Here is a 7,258-nt window from a genome sequence, read left to right on the forward strand (position 1 = left end):
TTTTTTTAATTAAAAAAATTGAGGTAGAGGGAATCCCCTGGCGGTCCAGTGGTTAGGTCTCCGCGCTTTCACTGCGGAGCGCCGGGGTTCAAGCCCCAGTCCGGGAACTAAGATCCCGCAAGCGCAAGCGGCGCGGTGGGTGGGAGTAGTGGGGGAAATTGAGATACAGTTGATGAGGGTAGGGCCTGGTCCTTCCCCCCGGTGGGTCCCCAGCGCATTGGCGGGGGAGGGCGTCCATCCTCCCTGGCCGGCTCCCTGGGGGAAATCAGCAGTCCCCTCCCGCAGACCCTGGCCCTGACCCACGGCAGCAGGGCTCGGCCAGCCACCGTTCCGCCGGCCGTGTCTGCCGGTCGGAATCCATCTGCGCTGGGCCAGCAGCCGCAGGCTGAAACAAGACCCCGCACCCGGGTCCCGCGAGTCCCCTCTGCCTCCTCTCCCGGCGGCCGCCCCCACCCCCACCTTTCGCTGTCCCTGCAGCCGCGTTCTGTCCCCGCGGCCACCAGGTGGCGCCGCAGGCCCACGCACGGCCGGAGGGCTCGGCGCAGGGCCGCCGGGCGCCTTTCCGGGAGCCGGTGGGGCCGGGGTAGGAGGTGAGGGTCTGCTCCTGGCGAGCGGCCGAGGGGGCCAGAGTCGTCCGGACGGCTCGGGTGGTGCCTTCGGAGGGGGCGACACGTTCCCTGGTGCGCCCCGGGGGCCGCCGGCGGGACTGTGGTTGTCGAGAGGGTCCCTGGGGGAGCCCCGTGACCCTCGACCCCTCCAGGCCCCGGTAAGAGGCGGAGAATCCAAGGGAGGGGGGCTGCCCGCGGAGGCGGGGACTGCGGCGAGGCGAGCGGGGCGGGGGGAAGGGGGGGAGACGGGGACCGGGGGTGGGGGCGCGGGGCGCAGGGACTGGGGCGGGGACTCCGGGGCGTGCGGGGCGATGGCCTGGTTGCAGCCTCCGAGCCTCCCATTTCCCCGAAGTGACGGGGCGCGCGGGGGCGGGGGAGCGCAGGAGGCCTGGAGGCAGGGGCTGCGGCCGGAAACGGGAGGGGCGCGGGCACTGGGGACAGATGGGCCCTGCGGTCGGCAGAGCTTTGTGTCTGAGAAATGGTGAAAGTAGAGAGACACGTGGGTGGGTTTGTGGGAGCGCTCCGCTCTGCGCAGAGACCCTGCTGAGGAAGGGGGCGGCGGGGAGAGGGGGCATCGCCTCTGCTGAAGCTTGTGACGCTTCTGGGACAGAGCCCAGATTAGAAAAGCGGCCACGGCTGGGGCCCTGACATTTCCCCTCAGGTCTGAGCCTTGGGGATGAGACCGCCCCAACCTCCCCGGTGGGACGGCAGCCCCTCCAGCTTGCCCGGAACCTTAGATCCCGAGCCTGCAGGCCAGCCGCAGACTTGCCTGCGGAGTGAGGATTCGGGGGACCCTGACTCCCTAGAGTAGGGGCTAGCTGGTGAGGGGAGCGGGGAGATGGGGCGTGGGGGGGGGATGTCGTCCTTGGGGCAAAGGTGGTGCCGGTGTGGTGTAGATGCGTCTGGTTCCCTCTGCCCAGGCCTCCTCTCCGGTCTCCAGACCCCCGGTGGGGGACACCTGGAAATTGTTATGAGAAGGGAAGTGTCCTTTCTCTCTGACCCAGGGTCCATGTACTCTAAAACTGTGGTGGGTTCACTTGTCAGCTTGCAAGGTGGGTGAAATCTCAGACCCTTCAATTCTTCACAGAAGAACCCTCGAACCCTGGGTTTTACTGCAATCTCCCCCTCCCCCCAAGCCACCCCTCCCCCTCCCCCCCCCCCCCCCGCCCCCCGCCCGGCCTTTGTTCTCTTAACCAATTAGACCTGAGGCTAAGCCCGCCACCAGGGTGCCCCTGCTCAGAAGCCTCACCCATCAGGGTGGGGGCCAGGCCTCCCTGCACACAGCATCCCTGTGGGAACCCTCCTGGGGCTGCTGGGGGCCGGGGGCTTTTGCCTCCTTAATACCCTACATCGGATTAACTCCACGTTGTATTCTGGCCCCGGTTCCCATTGCACCTACTTTCCACCCCAGATTACCCTTAACCCCGTTAAGTGCAGCAGAAATTATACTTTCAGGTCAACGGCAGCATAGAGGCTCTGACGCTGTGACAGACCAAATTTGAGTATAAATCTTTTCCCAATATCCAGTATTCCAGGAGAAATTACGGTACAAGAATTAACCCTTTCCCGAAGTAATATTAGCCTCAAAGAAATTGAACTAAAATTCTTAAGTTCAAGTCCAAACAAGCTCAAGTACTAGGAAGGAAAACAATCTCAAACAAATCAGTTGGGCTTCCTTCGTGGCGCAGAGGTTGAGAGCTGCCTGCTGATGCACGGGACTCGGGTTCGTGCCCTGGTCCGGGAAGATCCCACGTGCCACGGAGCGGCTGGGCCCGTGAGCCATGGCCGCTGAGCCTGCGCGTCCGGAGCCTATGCTCCGCAACGGGAGAGGCCACAGCAGTGAGAGGCCCGTACTGCAAAAACAGAAAAAACAAAAAACAAATCAGTTCTGTGTTGCAGTTTCTGATAAACAGGTCACGTGACTTCCCGCCTCCTCTGGGCGAGGCTGTGGCCCCGGGGCTGGAGGCTGGCAGTCAGGAAGGCGGGATGGATTCCAGACGCGGGACCCCGCCTGAGTTTGCACTTTCCTGGCAGCGGGAGCTCACAGTCTAGGCTTTTCTTTGACAGTCAAAAAAGGCTGCTTTGTTGTGTCTAGTGGGAGACTTTCCCTTCTTCCCTTCTAGGGTCTTCGGCTTGTGTAATAATTAAATTGACATAAAACAACTTAGCAGCAGAAAAACAAATTTTGTGCATACAGGAGCCCCATAAAAACATGAGACCCAAAGGGCAGCCAGAAAATTGTGGCTTTGATAACTTCCTGAGCCAAGGAGAGGGGTGGGGTCTGGGGTACAGAGGAAGGCCGGCAGCAGGATGTTGGTGCAGAAAGGCTGCTCTGCAGTGTATCTCTTAGCTCGCTTCCTGGTCTCCAGTGTAAATTAGGCAGTTGAGAGGGAGGTAAAGCACTTTTCCTGAATCTGCTGGACTCTGATTGCCTTTAAAGCTCTTCAGGAGACCACCCAAGGCCAGATTAAAGGAGCGCCGGCCCTGCACACACCCTGATCCTTATCAGCAGCCCTGCCCTTGAACCATTGCTATAAAACTCCTCACCAAATCCTCCCCGGCTGGAAAACAGTTCTGAGGGCATGAGCCCACTGTGTCCCTCTACCTGGCAAAGCAATACAGCTATTCTCTTCTACTTCACCCAGAACTCTGTCTTTGAGGTTCAATTCAGCACTGGTGCACAGAGGCCAAGTTTTTGGCATCATTATCACTGTCCCTCTCACCCTCAATCATCAGGCAAAGTTGAGAGGGCTAAAGGGATCCTCAAATGTCTAAATTTGTCAAACCTACTGGACTCCGCGGGCCTAAGGGCTCACTGGCTGTTCATAGGACCCCCTTTGGGAAACAAACTCACTCCACAGGAGAGAGTCACCGGGAGACAGATGTCTATTGGTATCTGACCTTCTGCTGATCCCTTGTCCCACGCTAGTGCGATCAGCTACTGTAAGTCTCCACTGTCTTATGCTCAAGCTTCTCATCAACACTTTAAAGAAACTTTCCCAGTCCCAATTCAAAGAATCCTGTTGGTCAGTCTGGAGCCTCATGACTGGGTCTTCTGGAAACTTCACCAGAGGAAGACAGCCTTCGATGTTGGTGGAAGTGACCTTACTAAGTGCTCCTGACCACTGACACTGCTGCAAAATTAGAAGGTACTGAGCCTTGGGTACACATCTCACAGCTAAAGAAGGTCCCACCTGACATCTGGTCCTGTGCAGACACTGGGGACCTCAGGATCAAACAGACAAGGAGAAGCGGCGGCTGCCACCCAAGACGCTGGATCAAGGTTTCTAATTAAAACGCAAAACGCTTTCTTATTCTTTCCTTTACTCTGGCATTGAAACCAAGTCCCCCTTAAACCGAATTTCTCTGCAGACTTTATAATGAACCTCTCTATCCAAAACTTTACTCCTTTTCTTGTCCCACCCCTTGTTTCCCTCAGGATAGAGGAGTATCAAAGAAAAGGGGGGATTGAAACTAAGCAGGGTCCTGTGGGGCCCTTCCAAGTACAAAAACCCCTCTGTGTCCTCCTGTTTCTTGTTTGTAGAAAAAGGCTTTGGTCTCCCAGGCCCTCCCTGAGTTCCAAAGAGCAGGGACAGGCAGTTACTAATTAAGGAAGTGAGGGAATGCAGAAGCAGAGGAAAAGCAATTAAATGAGAAAAGTAATGACAATAGTTCAGGATAAAACAGAGTCATAGCTTCTCCTCAAGGGATGTGCACGACAGTCTGACAGAATTCTTTGCTCTCCAGGAGCTAAGCCCTTGCCGGCCTCTTGTTCTTCAGGAGCTAAGCCCTTGCCGGCCTCCTCAAGGGATGTACACGACAGTCTGACAGAATTCTTTGCTCTTCAGGAGCTAAGCCCTTGCCCGCCTCTTGTTTGTGGAATCTGGACATCCCCTCCTCTGCTGCTTTAACCTCTGAGACATAAGCCTCTGCTCAGCCGTGCACATACACACGTTAGTCACTAAAGGAATTCTGCCCACAGCTTGGGGTGTATGTGACAGCCCCCTTTCAAGAAAACCCCATGGTGATAAGGAAATATGAACAAGAAAAATTAACATGTCTTATCTTTCTCTGAAGGAACATCATGACAAGACCAGGTTAATGTCAACCGGAGTCAACTGACCAAGAACAAAGACCTTAGACTGCAGCCTCTCCTGCTTCCTGACCTCACCTCTGCACGCTTCCCCCTTCCCTGGCATGAAAGAAGCCTGAATTAAGATGGTTCTTTCGGATATTAGTTTGCCATCTTCTCGGATTGCTCGCTTCTGAATAAAGTCGCTATTCTTCCCCAACACCTTGTCTCTCAACTCACTGGCCTGTTGTGTGAGCTTGGACTCGGTTATAGCTACAGGTGTCACCCTCATCTGTATCTCCCGGGCTTTGCTAAGGGGGTGGCCTTTTAGACGGCTGGCTCCGTCATCAAAGATTCTGACCCACCTATGATGCTGGAGACCCCTGGTCCTCCCTGAGGCCAGTTTCTCTTCTATTCCAAATGTCACCGCAAACTACAATTGACTCCTTAGAAATCTCTATTGACTTCAACTCTTACTGTTACCGAGTCCAGTATCATACTGCTTACCACATGACAGACCAACACATCAAGACATGAGGTGTTGGGACAAGGAATAGTGACTATTTGGAAAGCCAGCAGATGGAGAAGACGGCGGACTCATGTCCCAAAGGACCACCTTCCCTGAGTTAGAATTCGGTTTTCTTTTATACTAAAAGGGGAGGGGGTGTGGCTGGCTGTTGCAAACTTCTTCCAGACCTTGGAGGGGATGTGAAAATTCTTTGCTCTTGCAGCACTGTGTAGGTCTGGTCACAATGTTTCTGTAACCCTCCAACAAGACAAGTGTTATTCTCTATTCGGCAACTTTTTATCTCTATATGAATGAAAAATTGTTGTGCCTTTAAAGTGCAAACCTGGGAGGCAGAGCCTTGGGGAGGCCCAAGCCTCAAATATTATGTATATTTCAGGCTACAGGCAACATTCTTTTATTTTTTTAATTAAAAAAAATTTTTTTGGCCATGCTGCTTGTCTTGAGGGATCTTAGTTCCCCAACCAGGGATTGAACCCATGCCCTCGGCAGTGAGGGCGCAGAGTTCTAACCACTGGACCACCAGGGAGTTCCCAAGGCAACATTCACTTAGTGTTTGAGGAGACAGGATGCAGAGCCAGCATGACTAAGAACAGGCGACAGAGCACAAAGGTTAGAGCTAAAGGAATAGATCTGACACGGAGTCAGGTTTGTTCTTCTCTGTTACCTTATGCCAGAACACCTGTGCCTTGTTTTTAACCATTCTCCAGTTATAACTGTACCTGCCCAGTTAGACACAAATACCTAAATAAATCTTAGCACGTCTGCATCCTCACCTTCTCATGATTATCTAGATCAGGGCTGCCCCCACCAACTAAGAGATCTTTCCAGCAGCACTCATGTTTGCAAGATATTCAGAATGACTCCTTATTTCAGACTAGGAGATTTCTTACCATATGTGCTAAAAATCTGGCTGACCCCTGGCTTAAACGGGTAAACACAGCCAGCAATTCCTGTGAACAAATCCATGAACAATGTGCCCTAACGGGAATGGTCTGGGTTTATCTCTGTCTGTGACGGTTATCATTTTTCTTGGGCCTTTGGTTGTCCAGATGGCTGGCACACAGCCAGGTAATGCCTCTTAGGTTATGTAACTGTGCCCTTAGCTTTCCACGAGCAAAGACCCCTCATTGGTGACTCCCCTGGATTCACATTGTAGTTAGGAAGGACCTACCAGGAGGACTTCATGAGTCAGGATTCGTACCTCCCTGGTTAGGAGTAAATGTAAATGAGGATATGATCAGAAATCTCTCCTTAATGCTTGAAGACATTGCAGAATCTGCTGTTAGGTCAAGAGCTGCCCAACAAGCATCCTTAGAGTCTGGGCAGTGTTGTTCTTGGTAATAGGACAGCCCCTGAGTATCTTCGAGCTGAGGCAGGAGGTGTCTGTGCATGGCCATCACCACCCGCCCACCCAGGTTCACACTCCTGGGGAGGTTGAAACTCAGTTAAATAAGATCACTGAGCAAACCGCGTGGCTTAAAAAGGTGACTTCTTCCATGGGTCTTTGATTTATGTGATTTTGATTCGTTTGGGTCTTAGGGACCAAGCTCCAAAGTGCCCTGCAGACACTGGAAATATTCCTGCTTATAATAACCATAGTATCTCCCTGGTGTTCCACGTCCTCTCAAAGGCTTTACATACACGTTCACAGCTGCTGACCACGGAGCAAATGATCTTCCTAAGACTGGACTGTCAAAAAAAGAACAAAGAGCATTATTGACTTAAAAACTGTGAATCTGAAATTGTGACCTGTGAATATCACAGAGACTGAGCAAAAACCGTCAGGACCTGTGAATATGACATGAAGGAGCCACAAACACTGCAAGAACTTCAGAGCGGTAGCTGGGGGTGGTGTTTAAATTTTAGTTACATCTCCCAGTGAAGCTGAGAGTCTGAGCGGAAGGGGGGACTGTTAAAAAGAAACAACAGGCCCCAAATGGAGTCATTTGTGCTAAGCCCCACACCAGCCAACCAAGACTTAACACCCAACCTAATTGCAGTTTCAACCTTCCCCAGGAGAGTAATTTTTAACCAGTCAATTTGCAATTT

At 53.1% G+C, this 7,258-nt stretch overlaps 1 long non-coding RNA gene across 2 annotated transcripts; it reads left to right on the forward strand.

The window, feature by feature from the left end:
• Positions 1–574: 574 nt before the first annotated feature.
• Positions 575–4,900, forward strand: LOC113611391 (uncharacterized). 2 transcript variants are annotated; one of them, XR_003429448.1, is made up of 3 exons: positions 575–766; positions 3,049–3,891; positions 4,686–4,900. It is a non-coding gene; the product is annotated as an uncharacterized LOC113611391 (long non-coding RNA). The 2 variants fall into 2 exon arrangements; XR_003429447.1 differs by lacking the exon at positions 575–766 and having other exon boundaries at positions 2,389–3,891.
• Positions 4,901–7,258: the final 2,358 nt, after the last annotated feature.

Source organism: Aethalodelphis obliquidens, unplaced genomic scaffold, assembly GCF_003676395.1.
Source record: "Aethalodelphis obliquidens isolate GAN/ISIS:26980383/991018 unplaced genomic scaffold, ASM367639v1 scaffold69, whole genome shotgun sequence".
NCBI lineage: Eukaryota > Metazoa > Chordata > Mammalia > Artiodactyla > Delphinidae > Aethalodelphis > Aethalodelphis obliquidens.